Source organism: Trichoplusia ni, chromosome 4, assembly GCF_003590095.1.
Source record: "Trichoplusia ni isolate ovarian cell line Hi5 chromosome 4, tn1, whole genome shotgun sequence".
NCBI lineage: Eukaryota > Metazoa > Arthropoda > Insecta > Lepidoptera > Noctuidae > Trichoplusia > Trichoplusia ni.
The window spans coordinates 5,445,555-5,464,407 of record NC_039481.1 but is presented as its reverse complement, the minus strand read 5'-3'; the positions used below and the strand labels follow the sequence as shown (position 1 = coordinate 5,464,407).

At 35.9% G+C, this 18,853-nt stretch overlaps 1 protein-coding gene and 1 long non-coding RNA gene across 4 annotated transcripts in view; one reads left to right on the top strand and one right to left on the bottom strand.

Annotated features, from left to right (window-relative positions):
- The window catches only part of LOC113493529 (pseudouridine-metabolizing bifunctional protein C1861.05), a 113,202-nt gene that overhangs the window by 42,926 nt on the left and 51,423 nt on the right, over positions 1–18,853 (top strand). The window lies entirely within an intron of this gene.
- LOC113493544 overlaps positions 1–18,853 on the bottom strand; it is a 68,799-nt gene that overhangs the window by 18,087 nt on the left and 31,859 nt on the right. Inside the window, exon 3 of one of the 2 annotated variants that reach the window (XR_003400570.1) lies at positions 3,054–3,098. The exons of the other annotated variant lie outside the window; for it this stretch is intronic. This is a non-coding gene — a long non-coding RNA (uncharacterized LOC113493544). The remainder of the gene's footprint in view (positions 1–3,053; positions 3,099–18,853) is intronic. 2 annotated transcript variants of the gene reach the window in all.

Below are 18,853 nucleotides of genomic sequence, written 5' to 3'. Positions count from 1 at the left end.
AATATTGGATTATTTACATATCAATAAAATTAACATACATGTGTATACCAAATCTACAAACAACCTCAGGATTGGTTTATTTTAGGACAGTTTTGTTTTTCTATGACTATTTAATGACAGACGAACAGAGTAGTTTCGTGTAGACGTCACAATCGGTCGACGTTTGACGTCATAGAGTCTCTGGCTTACATTCCGATGCGAACAAAGATCATATAAAACATTCCTTGTGATTGTCGGCGTAAGACCCCCGCTCTGCGTAACACGCGTTACCTTTATGGCGTATAAAAACACGGTAAAAAAGTTTCTCGTGTTCCTGTTGATTGCAATGAATTCACAAAATTAAAAATTATAAAAATACGCAAAACATTTTAGGGGATTCCTCCCGGGAGATGCTGTGCTTCGAGGGCAATGTTCAACATAATATTACGTTTCAAAAAGTTTCCCAAATACACATTCTAAACAGTAATGAAACTTTTCAAAAAAATACACGAACGTAAAATAAAAAGGAAAATACGGTAGCGAGTAAAAATAACAGAACAAGCTGAATAACTTGAATGAGGTTAGTCCGCGAATTAAAAACTGAGGGTAGATATAGTAAAAATCAATCAGATGGACGCGCCGAGCGTGTCTATCGGGCACACGTCGACCCGGCGATTGCTTTGTGCCGCAGGAAATTAGTTTGGAACTTGTGAGCGAGTTCCGTGTGTCTAACTATGCGAGTATGGACGTCGTACAACGTGCCTTCGAAATCCATTTTAATCTGAAACGTTTGCTACATTAACGACATTGACAACCTCTGAAAATTCCACTTCTATTAATTACTTTACAAATACGAGTTCATATCTACAAAGCATAACAAGATTAAAACAAGCGAACTAATTAAAGTAAATCTGAATACATGAAACAAATGTTGTAGCCGCCTGGCTACAGTGCTACGCCGATTGCTACGCCGCGGCGCTACAAATCACGAGAGAATTAGTTAATTGCCACAATGTTGCTGGCCAGGCTCCATTCCCAAAGCTCCAAATCGCTTTACTAACTACATTAAACGGTATAATACGCTTTTTAATCGGATTATGTACCTTAAACTACTTTTAAGTTTGTTTTGCTTTCCGATTTAATCTTATTATCTTTTTCCTTATTACAGTTGGCTTTTGTGGGGCAAATGCTATTGTACGGTTTTTAGGGAAGTGTATCAGTATGTTTAGTTATCTGTTTATCAAGTAGGAACAACAAGTAATAAGCTTGCTCAATTCCTTTGTTTACGCATTGTGAACTCGGTATCGGCATGCGTGCAGGCGGGCGCATGGCCCGGAACAGATAACTCCATCACTGAACAAACACATCTAAACTAAGTTTTACGCTTCGAGTCCAAACTAAACTGTCACTGGAATAACACATCACTGTGGATTAACAAAGTTTTGATAGAACGAAGCTTTAAGCAGACTTATAGGAAGACAAACGCGGGCTATTCAGCAACTAATATGACTAAGAAACATAAACAATGCATGAGTTTCGCGGAGACTTTACAGGATGCAGCGCATTTTGCTGGCGACTCCACAAACGTCTCATGTATAATACATGCCCATTGCTCAGCGCTTGGCAAATTTACGTCGTGCTCGCGTCATGTACCCTCAAACCACGATAATGACTTCTGTGGCATTTAAATGAAGCGCAAAGGAAGCTCACACGATTTGCGCCAAGCACTGCCTTGCACCGACAAAAAGACACCAAGTATATTTACTTATCTAGTTCTATGTAATAAATATATCACAAAATAAGGAAAGTTTTCAAATTTATCAAGCGCTCGTGTAACGGCGATTATTTTTGATATTTATTGCAGAAAATTTATCAGTTTCAAATTTATTCGGGTCACTGATACATTAGCTGTCGTGTTAAATTAATTTATCTGTCCATCTGCAAACATGAACTGGAATAGATTGTGGCTTGTATGCGCCGCACATGATAACCAATAGGTATTGGCTATGACCATCTGATATTCTGTATTTGGGATGAAATTAAATGTTTATTTTAAAATATTAAATTCAAAATCAACAAGAGTCCTTTAAGCGAGTTCTTTATGTAGCATTTTTATGTAAATGAGTTTACTTACATTGTTTTTGTACTATTTATCGAAGATACTTGACCTACTTGAATAATTCTGGCCAAACAAATGAAAGAATAAAAGGGAAGCCCAATACACACCTTAGCCAAGAGACCAGTTTGTTCCGCTCGATTAATAGTCCCAATAAATCGTAGCTGATATCCCTCGACCCCGCGGTGCCAGGACCGGTAATATCGCACATTTTTAACATTTAAACCCGAATAGCTTGAATAGTTTAATGCGAAGTGATAAAAGTTGCAGCGACTTAATGATCGGAGACACGGAACATAGCAATCTACAAAAATTCAGCCCTACATATTTAAACTTTAATGAGGTCAAAATACTTGTTTCTACCTTAAATAATATTATTTAAGACACGTCCACTACCGTGGTCTTGCCAAATTGGCTCTTATGTTAAGTACGAAACAGTGTCTTATTGGATAAAATGGGTAAACGGTAATATTCATTATGTTATTGTTATCATATAGTTATGCTATAATATAGTATACGAACTAAATGTGTTTACCTGAATAGTTGTTTGTCAGTTGTTACATATTTCGTCGATTAAGGTGTGGTTATGTTCTGCGCTCCACTTAAAAATAAATGTCTTATTTATACTCCGCATTCGGGGCGAACCCAAATAAACACCGCCACATTTATTTCACCTGTCAAGAGCTTAGGTATTTTTTTTTCTTTACAACCAAAAGGTTTGGATTTACGTAACCTTACCAAAAAGTTCTTAATCAATTCTTGACCCGAATTTGTAGAAATTATAACAGTATAACCTTTTAAATAACCATAAAAGCAGTCACATAGAAGCTAAAGCTGCAATCATACCACAGAACTGTCAAAACAAAAGATAACTGGTTTTTGCTTTGCTGGCAACAAAAGGATTGTATAAAAGTGCACACAGTTATAAAACAAACAAGTCTAATAACTTTCGGCTTACTTAGGTGGCATGGTGTCGTAGGTACTCCTACACCTTGGAAAATTCCTGGAACGAAAGAAAACCCAATTACGAGTAATTCTGTTTTAATGGCTTCCAATCAATAACATAAATAAAGTTTCAACAGCTACTAGTCGATGAATGGTAACGAACTTACGCGATGGAATGGATTTAAGAGCACTTGTACTTTGTTTAGAAAGTCTGCTAAATGATGAGATAAAATTATGAATATAATAATGGAGGTATCAATTGTATTCGATAACTTTGTGTCATCGGCTCTGTCGTACATAGAATCAATGAGCGCGGCGATGACGCACGCACGCCGCGTTATACGTAACACTCTCGCCATAACCTCCCTTGAATAATGTACAACTCGTCGCTATCTGTCATTTGCAGTGTCACCACGGAATCGACAAAGTTCCCTTTCCGACAGAGTGTTGGGAATGTACAAATGCCCGGATTTGTTCGCGATCCATTGTTTTATTTCCGCGCACGTTGCCAACAGGACAATACGAAATACGCAATAGATTTTTCTTTCTACTGCATTCATTCATTTCATTAAGGCTGTTATGGACGAGTTCTATGCTTTCTTTAGTAACGACTGAGCCACCACTCTATGGCGATATTAATTATACTCTAAGACCTTGTAATTAAATATTTTATGAAACCAATGGTCATTATTTGTTTCTAGAACAAATAAATCACTGTATAGAGCTTACCCTATGAAGGTTGCGTTCTAAAAATATAGTTTAGGTACTAAGAGGTAGACCTAATAGTTTTTTTTGTGCTAACAGAGTATCAATTAAAGAATTATTGGTGCCTAAATATTAATTAGGTGTAACCAATGAGGCATCCTGTAGACAGGTAACAGTTGTAATTAGGAAAATTAATTCGGTAACGGCACGCTCATACCAGTATTAAAGCGCCTCATTCTGCTGAAGGCCACACTCTCATAAATCCCTAGCACTCGTACAGATTGTTTACATTGGAGTTCATAAAAGATGCATCGCCATCACTTATTAATGTTAGACAGCTAACTTGGAGAGAGACAGATTGCCTGCAGGCTCGAATAACCAGACAAGTGTGAACATGGCTTGTTGTTTGCATGGCAACAACAAGACTATTACCAGAATATTATGCATTTAGATCCGAGAGAGCAGAGAAAGATTAAATATATTTTTTTTAATTTTCTTTCTTGGGTATTTGGTTTATAAACTATAATCACAACATAATTGTTTTGTATCAATCATTCGAATTTCAAATAAAATCATATTTACCACATATAATTCAAATCCTCCATTTATCTTGCTGTCAAAATACAACATGAATGATGATGATGTACAGAAGCTATGACGTTGTTCACTTTCGCTCCGTCAATGTGTCACATTAGTCTTAATTACGCGAAACAAACGAAATATGCAACGTGTTGAATGTGCTGACTACCTGTTTTGGGATGTTATTATTTATCCTACTAATATTATACACGAGATAGTTTGTATAGATGTACGGATGTTTGTTGATCTTTAACGCGAAAACCGCTAAACGGATTAAGACGAAACTTAATAAACAGATAGTTTATAATCAGTATTAACACAAAGGATAGTTTTTATCTCGATTTAATGTTGCCGTGGGATCATTTTCAACAACAGCAATTTCCTTATAAAGTATGAAATATGTGACACTTTTGTATACTCCTTTGTATAAAATGCGAAACACTAACGACACGTGCGCTTGAGTGGAATTCGATCAAATCAAATGAGGCTTCACTCTAACACAGTGTACAAATAAAAAAATAAAACTTATTTAAAGTACTAAGCATACCTCAACGTAGCGTGACACGAAAGTACACAGCACAGCAATGTGTTTTGTAAAGAACACAAATTACTATGTGAAATAGCGATGTACAGATAATAGATTGACAGTGTTATTAATTGGTCGTGTTATATTGTTACATTTGAGTGTGTCGCGTGTCCACAAACACGCTCCAACATATTACAAAGCGCCCTGTTCGTCTATTATTTATAAATCGATTTATGAGCAACTATTTGAATATAATATTAAAGGATGTAATTGAAAAATAACGCGAAAATAATTATATTCGGGGTTTTTTACTAGGTCCTGGGTGCTTAATGAATGGTAGTCATCTTTTCTTTAATTAAAATGTGTAATACTAGCTTTCGTCTCTGGCTCCGATCAACTCCAAAACGAAAATGGTCCCACGGGAACATAAAATCGGGATAAAACAATCCTAGGTGTTAATCCAGACTATAAACTATCTGTGTACCAAATTACGTCCACATGCAAAGAGTAACGAATGTTAGTATTCACAGTAATATTAGTAGGATTGGAAGGCTATTTTTTTAGGTTACACTAAAGACGTAACAATCCACTTACACTTATACCTGTTAGCTTCAATTAGTAAGTACTCAATACTACAAAAAATCGTGGTTATTACAAATAAAGCAGTGTTCTTTAAAATCGGTGATTAGAGTTTCGTTGAAAATTATTGATGGCGAAACAAACGGAACACATCACTTAAACACAGTTCTGCTACTTCTTAGTAAGCGTGTTTGAATACTTGTAAAACAAAAGCCATCTAACAACACAATTGTGCGAACATTAATCTTGCTCCAATAAATATTTGTTTAGAGAAATCAATTTGTATTCGTGATGGTCCTATATTTGTCTATATTAAGCAAAAGTAGCAATTTAGTAGAACTGTCTGTCTTCACAAATGTAAAACTTATTTATGTACCAATACATATTTCTGTTAATTTACAAAATAATGTTACTATTATTTGACTTAAAGTTGAATGAATCGACATATAATTTTATAATTTGGTCATTTATTAAAAATCTAAAATTCTTGTGTCGCGGTGTTTGCAGTTAAACCACCGAAGTGGCTTCACCGATTCTCATGAAAATTTGTGTGCATATCGGAGAGGTTTGAGAATTGGATACCTAATATCTATTTTTCAAGCCCCAAAAGTGAGTTTTATTTCATTAGTAGTAGCTTTAACAAAGGCTCGGATTTAAAAGATCCGCCAATACCATAAGCAATACCTGGGTGTAAGTACTTTCAAAGGAAGTAAAAAATGTCAAAAAAGGATACCGAAAATAATTTACATTATTATAGCACCTAAAGCTTAAGAAACCCACATTATAATTATCACAACTTTAATTCAAGTTTATTGCATATTTAAAATATTTTATGTAATTAGGTATAGATGCAATATGCCTAAGTTAGTGTTGGCCTTTGCTCTGGTCAATACATTGATAACAAATCATATGACTATAAAAGAGAAATGAATAATGATCAGTTTTTATGAAGAAATTTTGACAGGGGTATATGGGGGACATATGGAAACTGTGATTGGTTAGCTCGCCGACGGAAGGTTTTTTTGCCTCGAAGATTGAATGTTTTATAAATGAAAGCCCAACTTGAGTAGCAAAAAAGACATTATTTTATTATGCACACAAGCAAAACCAAAAAAAAAAACATATCCCCAAGAATTGCGAAGCTGCCCGATCGAGTTGATTCAAATAATATAAAATTTATTACATTTCTTTAACTACGATAACAAGACCACGCTTACTTAAAAACAAAACTTATTCCCAGTAAGCATACTAACGCAAATATAATAATTTATGCAGTAGATACGATCAAGTTAATAAACTCGCTTTGATGATAAAATTACACGTCGTTTCCTACGTTTTAATAAATAAATTAATAACATTTCAAGCACCGTGTTCGCTGGATTGTCGACATCGCAATAAACACAAATAAACTGTGTAATTAAATTTATCCTCTCTGTTGCACTGCCGCTGCATATTTCAAATCGTAATTACATCGTGAGTTTTCGTCGTTTAAGTAGAAACTGTTTCAGTTTGAGTGTCGACGATGTCGTTATAGCTTTTGCATCTTAGTAATTGTCATCGCAGTTGTTATCTTTGTTGCTATATTTTCCAGGTACACATTACACACACAGCGATACTACTTAAGATTTGTTTATTAGTAATAATCATGATAAATATACTCGTTATACTCAGTCAATAAGTTATATAAGGTTTGTTCGTGTCGAAAATGTGCGAAACTAAATAGGTAAGCAACACATCAGCGACCGCGAATATCGATCAGCACTCCTTTTGATTAAATCACTTGTGATTAATTAGCGTCGGCAAATCAGATTAGAAATTTATTTATGGTGTTATTTAATTGCAATTAAACGGTGTATTGTTAGCGGAGCGAGCGTGAAGACACGTGTAGGGGCTTTGTGATGCTAACAGGTCTTACAGCCGGCGCCGAGGACGTAATTAGTGTTTGCGAAGTAAGATAATATTACGTGTCAATATTAATTATGCTTCATTGACGCATAGAATTATGATTAATAAAAAAATAAGTGGGCGTGGGGCGAGACGAATTACTTTCAATGCGATGACGATTATATTCACACTATCACGTACCGGCGCTGAATTGAAAATAATTATTATTTCCCTATCGGTGTAGCACGAAATGGCCGGCTAGATCTATAACATTAATAACTAAAATTCCATAATGAATCCACAAGACTACAATTTACGTAAATAGATTTAGACGAAAAACACTTTCATTGAACTGAAAGAAGTACAGAACGTAGAAAACTCCGTACACATTAACTGGGCAATGCCCATTTAAACGAGTCGACCCGTTGACTCATAAAAAATAATGATGAGCTTTAGATATACGTTAAGGGATCGTGCATCTGATGGCTTGTATCTATCAAATGGATTTACGGACATTAGGCTACCCAGCAATGTACAGCGATTGTTTTTTATCAGCCAAACGGCTCCGGAACAAAACAAGACAATTGGATTGTCCGTAATATGAAACTATTGATATTACTTGTATTATAAAACATTGTTCACTTTGTTGCCACGATCGCATTTCATTTATTTTAACGCTATTACAGTTAACTCTTAAAGTGGCAATACAATGGGCATTTCATCAAGTTTCTAAGTAACCCAGTCAAAAATTAAGCGGTCGGGAACAATCCGTAATAATATCAAACGCTATCCAGCTCCTTCCATTATTCAAATGAAAGCGGTTAAAGTACTAATATGTATGGTTCCAACTATTTATAGCTGTTTATGGATTCTTGTCAAGCAAACAACATGAAGCTTGATGATAGGTTAGGAATATAAACAAGGCACGGCTTACAAAGGAAACTCTTATCTTAATATGCATTAAGTCGATTACTTAGCGATCTATCAATCTATACAAACTACACAGAGTATGAAACGGATTGTATCGTATACCTACCTATAGCTGTATATGCTATAGGTGTATGTGGGTACCAGTGATGAAAACAAAAGGGAAACAATATAAATCAGCTGCTTATCGGTCTTCGCAGTTGTAACAACTCACGGGTAGTTTGCTAAAGCGGAGGCTATTAACCTATCACTGTTTTTGCATTACGACCTCCTTTGAGCTCCATACTAATTAATAGTACGGTAAATGCAAGTTGTTGCGAGTTTCTTGATTTATTTATTTTGGATACTTAAGTTGAAATATGAAGCCTGGCGTGGAATCGAAAAATGTACTCAAAGTTTCTAGATAAAAAAATGGTCTAAGAAAATGGTCGATATATTTTGGCCTTATTTCAAGCTTCGGTTACAAAAGTAAATTCACATCGGATTACGGAACCGACATGATATCTAAACTTAGGGAAGGTACTTTATTATCATCGACTGACGGAAAACAATAAGCACCCTGACCTTACCTGACCTGACAAACATTTTGCACCATCCCCATTGCTTATATTTTGACCTTATTAAATATTTTCCTGTGGAAACGATCTCCTCGGGAATAAATCATGTCTATGGGTGTGTAGGATACCCGCGGCCTCCCCTCCACCCTCCCGCCCCCTCCGCTCGCCACCCACGCCCCCGAGATCGGGTAGCTATTGCTTGGAAGGCCACACAAACGGACCAGATCTATTTTTAACCTAAAACGCCTGTTTATTGAATCCTACCGGGTTTTCCGTTTAGGCTTTTTCTCTGATGGGTTCAATGTTCATGTGTTTATGAATAACGAAAGAAAAAGGTGGACTAAGAGAGAATCAACAGAAAATCAATGGACATTTTGAAGTATTTGTCGATACATTTTACAATACTTAAACCGTAGTTAAACCACATTATTTACTTGTTATAACTGACACAAAAATAGTTCCCGGTTAAGTACCTATTTCCATAGATTTACTGGTATTAACTTGTTTATACAACTAATGCTTACTAGCGCCATATTTCACACAAATGAACGTAAAATTACTACGTCAATGAGTGGCTTTCATTACGGAACTATTTAAGTAATGCCGAGCGCCCGTGAACCGGAGTTTGGTGACTAAACTATTTTTAATTTATACCACAGTTAGACCCGACGTACATTGTTGGCATAGCGACAGATACCTACACTGAAGTTTAGGACCTAGCGGCTGTACCTATGTATACCTGTATGCGATACACATTTGTAAAGCAATTCATTGAAGACTACATGAATGAAATTTGTATAGGTCTGTTCTTCTATTTTCATTCATGATCATTCTATTTTTGTTCAACGACTGGAAGCTGTAAATAGTCAAAATATAATGGAAATAAATAATATCAGAAGTTACCGATAAAAATATGAATAATATGGATATTAATTTATTTGACACAGTGCTAGAATTTATTAAGCTTTAGGCGCTCACGTATTTGTAGTAAGTATCCTTAATAGAAGTCCAAAAAGATTTTTTTGTTAAACAATAATTTACAGCAAATACCTCAAGACACTAAAATCATATGTATTACTAAACAATCACCATCTACACAAACACAAAGGCAATGAAAAAGAAACACGCAACCAATAACACATTTAGAGATAAAGCCTTCATGGATAGCCTACATATGAGTAACGTAACAGCATCGGCCCGTCTCAATCCCCAGCGCTATTTTTAGGCATTCCTCCATAACCACTGGAGATACGCGATGAGCTGTAATATGAAGACCTTCGCCAGATCCCGAGGGATTATGTCCCATTTCCGTGCACGGGGAGAAAAATTGCGATATCTCGACAAACGTCGAAATGGCGGCAGTTAAGTGTATAGTGCTAAAAATAGCTTTATCCAATTACGAAGTCCCTCTTCGGCTCTGGTATCGTGGGCCAGTAATGAGCTCTCGTTAAATATGCAATTGAGAGGCAGCCGTCCCGACACCCGCCGTCAACCCCTACTACCTTTGTCAACATCGAACATTATATTTGACCCTTTCGAATCCTCCAAGATTGTGCCAATTTACTACAGACAAAATGCTGATGCAATGTCTTAGGATTACGTGAAAGGTAAAAATTTTCTTTTTGAGTAATAAAATAAAATAATGGGTAGAAATTACGGCATTTCATTATACTGTAGACCTTCTTCTCCTTCTTAGTGTGTGTATTAATGGCATTATATTTTATAAGACCAGTTTATAAGCAACGTTCTAAAATTAGAATCATAAACACTTATAACAGGTGCGCAATAATATTTGTTTTTTGATATGGTTTAACCCTTATTCGAAAAGAATATTCTGAGGTTTAATCATGGGTCTTTAGAATAAATAAACGTCTTTAGAGGATTTGTTCTATTCTGCTAATTTTGTACACAAACAAATAACTTTCTTTGCATAACAAGAGCTGGGACACAGACCGTAAAGTCGATTACTTATAGCGCTAATATTATTTACAGATACTTTACGTAATAAACACGTCTTTACATACAAAGGACAAAGGCTTGTAAAAAAGAGAATATACTTCTTAAATGACTTTGGGTCCGACCCTAAACTCGGGGCTCACATCGCGCTTTGCGGTGTGACATTATTTTTATTATGTTCCCTTTCTCTCCCGTAATATCAGCGCCTGTAGACACCACGTAAAAGTCTCATGCATCCAGATTATTATATGACGACTGCTCTTTTACCGTATTAATATTGAAGTTTCTGCTTGTTTCTCAGAATACTATCATATAAACGCCATAACATTTGACTCAATCGCTTATTTCTGTTTCTTAAAGGACAATATAGGAATTCTCGTAGTCAATATTAAATCTAGAAAGCACGCTAGGTTAGTATCATTTAAACACTTTTCGAGCTGTGATATTACGTGCACGTGTTCTCATGTGATTGCAGAACGTAACTTCAAGCAGATTCAACACACTCCATTTTAAAAAGCAATTTGCAAGGCCCGCAGAACGCCGTTTTCACCTCACCCCTGTCTTGTAACATTTATAGAATGAAGTGCTACCTAAATGGTGTGCACCATTCTGTTTATCGTTACACCATACACTATTCAGGAAAATAATAAAAGGTCTTTATTGTTCGCTACAAGAAGGACAGTCAGATATGAAACGAAATGACTTGTTCCATTGCTTGTTTGATTAATTATCACTAACGATTACAAATGACAAGGGACGGGCAACAAAGAAAGATGACAGACAGATCACGGTTGGCGAGATTTTACTAAAAGGCGAATAACACATGCCTGACACGGTAATAAAGCCAAATTATCCTGATGACTTTCCAAAAATTCGTAGTTTATTACACGTTTAACATACAAAAACAAGTCGTATTAGAAAAACTGTTTTCTTTCTTTAAACTACTCGGTAAGAAAATTAATTTACAACAAACAATGGGCATTAATTTTCCCGATTCGGAAATTAAACTTATAATCAGCTAGGCTCACAAAAGCTGACGCTTCCGAAATTTGGCGCCGAAGTCGTTAAATATGAACAGCTGTGCCTACTGAAATCTTAAAGAGTTTTTAGTTTTACTAAAGTGCTGCAGTAGAGATGGAAAAGACGTTGATTAATTAATTGAATATGAATGATTGGTCTCTAAGTTTGTCCCTCAGTGTTTTTCAGATTCTAGTATTTGGAATCCAGAATTATCTCATGATCTTTTACTTTACCGTTTGTCAGTGGTGTGTGTTAAAAAAGTACATCTAACATATTTTACCAAAAAGTTTGAAATACAGGCAGGAATGCCGCCACTACATCTTCTGGTCCGTATTGTGGTCCATAACAACGAAATACATTCAACATTTATTTTCCAGTGTGTTTGCACAAGTAACGAACCATGCTACGTTTTAGATTTTACAGGAAATTAAACACGAGCCCGGCCATCACATTTTTTTGGTATAGTTGATATTTATTTATTTGCGTTTACAGAAACGGGATTATAGTACATTGCCGCTTGTTTTTTTTTTTCTTATATTTATTTTATGTGGCATCCTACTAGATGACTCTTGCCCACTTACTCTTGACACTTGCCAACTCACAAATTTTATAACGATGGTTTCAATTGATAAAAGCATTTTCAAAATCAGATCATTAGTTACTGGAATATCCCTTTACAACTTCGTTATATTTTTCAGTACAGATAACGTATAAATGTAGTACTCAGTCAGAATGATGAAAGGGAGTCAGTGAATGTTATAAAAGAGTACAAAGCCAATTGTATCAGGAAGTTTGTAAAGTAATCGGCGGATATAATACGAAGCAATCATGAGTTCTCAAAGTCGCACTTAGCTGGCAGCGGAACATGCGGGGTGTACACGTATTGTAAAGTCGATCTCATACAAATAAATGTAGGCGAGTAAGCCAGTTGTCAGTACATTATTGTTGTATTTTGTGAGCGCGACTGTGCTTGCGTATGCGTATGTACAATCTTAGAGCTAAATATAGAACCTCGGATAGCCAGAAAATTTCATGAAAGTCGATTTAAATGAGAAACTGTCAATACCTGCCACATCACTATTTTTGTTCAAATGTTAAGCATTTGTCACGACTAGCATAATGGTGATTCTTTTTTTCCTTTTCATTGTAATGACATTTTGGAACCCTAGGTGTCTTTCAATGTTACGTTTTAAAAGTTCCAGGAAAACAATGCCTACTTAAAATAAATATTTTTTTTAACTGTGATGGTGTGCGGTGGATAGTTAGTGTATGGGCGGCCTTAAACGATTAAATTGTGAGTGCTTAAGAAAATGAAATTATAAATAGCATGTATTAGGTGTGAAATGGATAGTAAGCAGCTCACAATAATAATTTTCCAAGAAAGTATATTTGTAATCTGGGTAAAGCTGCGGCCCCGAAAATTATACTTCGTTAAATATCATGTCAGTTCTCATTAATTAAATAGCATATGGCGGATATCTGCTACCGAAATATTTAACGGAAGCTCTGGCAGAAACACAACGTAGTTTTAGGGTATATACTCGTGCAAGTATACTGATATAGACACATAGAAACCGGTTTATTTATACATAAAACATATTCTGGACGTTGGAATAATGTATACTATATTTGAAACATCGGCGTCTACGTCCGCCTAGGTCTGCAAACCAGTTTCAATTTGGTAATTTAATTTTATAATACCAGAATCAATCAATAAAAAATGTATCTGAAAAACAGAAGTATAATGTTAATTTATTTGCATGGCCAAAGCCTTGCCTTAGAAAAGTTCGTGGAAAACGCCGTTTGGCATTTGCCATTAATAACCCTCGCACTCAAGCTTCAGTAAATCTCCGGTGAACCACGACTCGGTTCCCACAGGCTACAGTACACAGTACGTGGCAAACCGTACAAACATAAACATTCTGTATATTCTTGCTGTTTTTATAACACGGTTTGTGTGCTCCCAGAATTAGATTAATTAAATGCGGCTGGGACGCGATCGTTAACCGTTTAATAGCTACGCTAATAAATGTATTTATTACTCAATTAATAACTAAGAATAACCAATATACTTTCGGTGTATAAAAAAAGAACATCTATTAATACTCCTGCTGTCACGGCCAATTGTCTCTTTGTTTTTATACATTCCATTATACAAAAGGCAATCATAATATTCCAAAAACGGCATGACATTCTTGTGAATTAATAATGCCAGGTTACTGACTTTCGTAGAGTTGAGAGCGCTTGTATGACACTTACACAATGTCGTGAATACCGTCACGTAGAGATGAGCATTTGAAAATATAATGAATACACACCATCAAGCCTCCGCCCAAGGGAGAGGGCAGGAATAATAGAATGAAACTTGCTTTGATGTCCACACACTAACTTCATATGGATATTAACAGACGCGGTTAGATCTGAGTGCGACATTGTTATACTACATGAGATCTAGCTTATTTATATCTAAAGATTTATGAGATGAAGAGAAACAATCTTCGATACATCCAAAAAGCACACAGAATACGCTAAGAGATACAAAGGTACAAATTCAAATATTCACCCGTTTCATAGTTACTAAGTGGTATCATTTACCTCATACGAGAATAACCATTAACAAATGTGTTGTAATGTTCAACGAGTGCGACACCGATTACAGTATCATTTGACAAAGTGGACAACAGTACACAGTTTGCTTTAATTTTATCAATTAAATTACAATTACCACGTCCTCGAACCGTCGGCAATACATTTAACAAATAGGCGATGCTGGATATTAAAATCTCGTTACACACGTCATGGTAATGTGAGACTCGTCCGGCGACGCTGCGCTCATTAGTCGCAAACACTTAAATAAACGGTCATGTTCTGTACGTACCTACCTACTAGGGTATACCTACCTAATCCCCCGTACCAAGGTACTTAGCTTGGTACAGAGGAATTCACTCAAAACCAGATATTGTCTGTGCAAGGCATTAATTAATGTCGGGATTGTTAACTGAAAAGCTTAAATCGCATAAGACAATAAACACTTGGATTCTCAACCATTTATGAAGCGATTCTAGTGCTTATTAAAGTAAGAAATAATTTCATTGTCTACAGTGACATTTTACTATACTACATTATTATACTGGTGTCCGCCAAAAGATGTTACACGATACAATTAACAATTGATAACGTAAAGCGACTTGCGAGTTAAGCCAGTCGCAAGTTTGAATCCTGTCTGAGGATTGTATATTTCCCCTGGAATACTCGTATTTAATTGCAAATATACTTTTTATTATATTGTAGAAACAGCAGCAGATACATTTTCAAAAAGAAATATAGAATATCCAACGTGTCGGATTAGTTGTGTACGGCACGTGCAAACTACTTAAATCCTACTCGATGCAAATAGACGTAGCCAGAGTGAGGTGAGGTCGCGCTGCGGATTGCACACGTACCGTACACGTACGAAAGAATCCATAAAAATATACAAAATTGCATGTTTATCTTCATATATACTTACCTCGATTCGTACCTCGTTTCAATTTCGTTAAGTAACATGTATTCCTATCTATATCTTATGTGTAATGTACGATTTTATGCTGATTGCTCCCCGAGTCGTTCACCTCAGAATAAATATTTTTACAATGTACTTAAAGATACAGACGAGCTTGTCATTAATTTAAATGCTGTGAGTTTATTTATCGCCCAGATTTTTTGCCATTCTAATACGGTTTTATTGATATTTAATCGAATGATTTTATTCGAATAAAATACTGCGTATCTATCGATAAAATGAAATCGAGCAAAATAATGTTGATTTTTTGGTATTTTGCCTTAGAAGGATCATTGAGCTTTCCAATCGCTTAGCGCTCTCTGAGAGGGTAAAATATTATACGATTGCCAAAACTTTTCGACTGCCTTAAACATTTTTCGTTAAAAGTTGGTACATTTCCAAATTATTAAAACTACTAAGTTATTACTGGTAAGTTATTCTACGTTTATGAAACAGTAAAACGTAATTTATTATTTGTTAATCTGGGTTTCTGGCGTCTAATTATTAGCGTTTAAAAAACATGTGGGAAAATAATATTACTTTTGGAAGTACGAGTAATACTACCAAAATGTGCCTTTCTCTTTGAACAGACATGTTGAACCTTCATGTCTGTCTTTCATTACACGTTCAATCCTTAACGAGTAAGAAAATGTATTTCCACACACGCTATTCCACCAAATGGCGGTAATATTGTAACCTGTGAATTGAAGCTAAGACGTCAATTTTGCGGCTCGGGACTTATGAAGCAGTTAAATGTATGTATTGTCTTATATTACGTTTCTCTTCTTCGGATAATTTCGACTTGCTTTTCGGTGCCTGTATAAACTTTTGCTATACATGTGCAAGTACTATGAATTTGCTAAAGGCTGAAACACAAGGAAGAAAATCGTTCGATAAAGTCATTTTTAGTAACGAATGTATTGTTACGTTTTTATATAACTGGTCTACCAACAAATGAATATCAAAACACAAAAACAGTCTAAAATAATGTAAATTGTTAAACCTAATTATAAGTTTTGTTTATTGAATAAAGGCAACTAAAATAGTACCTAATAAAGCCTCCTCAAAAACTTATTGGAGAGGCGTCGGAAAACTACAGCACTCGAAACTTGTAATTTGGAGAGAATTCGGCACTTATACAGTCGTTACTCATTGTTGAAATAATTAACTGTCTAAGCTCGCTAGTACTTAATTACTTGACTTAACTTAATACACAATCGGCCTGTTATATATTTATTACAAATCGTTTCAGCTTATTGAATAATTTAGTCAAAGTAAATAAGATTGTAAAAAATCGATTAGTATATTTGCTCCGCCTCTGCGTGGAACGCGCGGCTTGCCGACCACGTTACCCTCGGACCAATTTGAAGAATCAAAATAAACAAAATTTAAACAAACGCGTTTTTCATTTGTTTTTAAAATTAAACGGTACCAAGCTTTGAAAATAATTATTCAGATTTTATGTACCTGTGATTATTTTTTGTTTGCCTTTCATAAATATTTATGGATGTGTAATTACTTGGCGTACTTTTCGGTTCTATAACTGTTTCTATTGCAATTTAATAGGCGCTATTATAAAGCAATAATAATTGTAACAAAGTGCAAAACTACTCGAGTGCTTCAGAGAATCACAACTCACACCTCTACTTAAGTTATGATTGCTCTATCAGAGTAATAACCTACATAATAACGTTTTAAACTTGGCCCTTGCAATTAACTCGGCTTTACCTACTAACACTTTATATACATGAGCAAGTTACAAGTCACACTAGTAGAATTAGTACAAGCATGTTGATAGTACAAGTGTCTATCCGTGCTGATGTTTGTTCGGGCCACGATACGACTCTGTAACTTTCCACAACAGCCGTTTGAGAGCCACTCGCGCTGTAGCAAATTAAATTTAGCGCAGTGTACGTGCATTGCTGCCTTATTAAGATTGTATCTAGTCTGTTATCTGAGTGATATAAAGCTGAATGTCGACAACGTTTATGTTGCGCCGGTATAAAATGTTAGTTTTTCACTCCATTCAGTTTTTATCACTAGAAACTGGTACCGAATTTAACGGTCTATTACTTTATAGCGTTGAAACAGGTGTATTTACTACAGTTTATAGGGTTCTGTACACAAAAGGCAAAAACGGAACACTATGACTGAGACTCCGCTGTCTGTCGGTCTGTCTGTCCGTCCATCGCCAGGCCTTATCGGATAAACCGTAATAGCGTGGTAGTGGAAATTTTTACAGATGATGTATTTTTGCTGCCGCCATAACAACAAAGTAAAAATAAAGATTAGGGTTAAGCAACGGTTGCTATTTCCACTTACAATATACATGATCCAGTCAATCAATTAATTAAGCTGTCCTTTATACTCTCTATAATAAAGTTATCAACAAATTGGGTCAATGTTGAATTAAGATTTACTTCTTATCAAGGCGATTGATCGGCTAAGTTTAATCCTCGATTAAACTATTAATACTCTTAATAGGTCACCCCAATAGGCTGAACCGTAAGCATCCCTTTTGATTAAAACCAGTGACGCCCGCAACGAACTTACTAGTACCAAACTTCAACTTACACGAGAACAGTACGCCCAGTGACGTCAGTCACCGTCAAACTTCGTGCACATTACCATTCCGTAACTACGTCACAATTCGCTACAAATCACAGTATATGTAAAACACATTTGAATAGATTTTGATTAGGTAACCTGTGTTAACTGCACTTTCGACAGTTTGTATAACGTTTAAATAGACTAATCTATTTTAATAGTTGGATTTTGCTTATTCGTGTTTGAGAATAATGGTGGTGGGGGGCTATGGGGTCGTGGCTATAAATGCACAACTTGATCAATCAGCTGTTAAGCTAAGCGTGATAGGATCGATCTGTGGATAGGTGAGCGTCTATGTCTTAACGAGTTCGTATTTAGGAAGACACGATAAATTGTGGGCCCGGCTGTTATTCATACATCTTTAACCGTCGTTTCGGGTAGTTAGAAGCATCGTACGTGTGTTACTAAGGAGTATCGTGTTGCCCGCAGATCCAGTGGCCCCTTGTAAAGACTGGTACTCAGCCTACCGGTCAAACTGGAAGCCGACCCCAAGATAGTTGGGAAATGGCTAGTCTATGACCATGATAACATGAATTTATGAACCTGCGACTAGGTCTGGCCAAACGGCAAGTAGGTACCTAGATGTCGACAAATACTTCAGTATCTAATCCCTTTTTTCCTAATCTAAGTCCGCAAACAGTTCTACAGAACACGCGATATCGTATCGAAATTACGAAGTACTCGAATAGCTAACGGCATGAAACTTTGATTCCTCTGCAAACAGTGTTATATGGAGGCCGCCCTTCGAGATACGAGTGCGTCACGCAGACTCGCCGTCACGCCGACAGGACACGCGTATGTAGCTCCGCGTTATTGTGTTTACACTGACTTTACTACCAGTTATCACGACAAACTCACGTATCGCATCTAATTAATTTTTCGCTTGTTAACTTACGATAAGGATCATTCGAGTTTTAATAAAGGATACACGC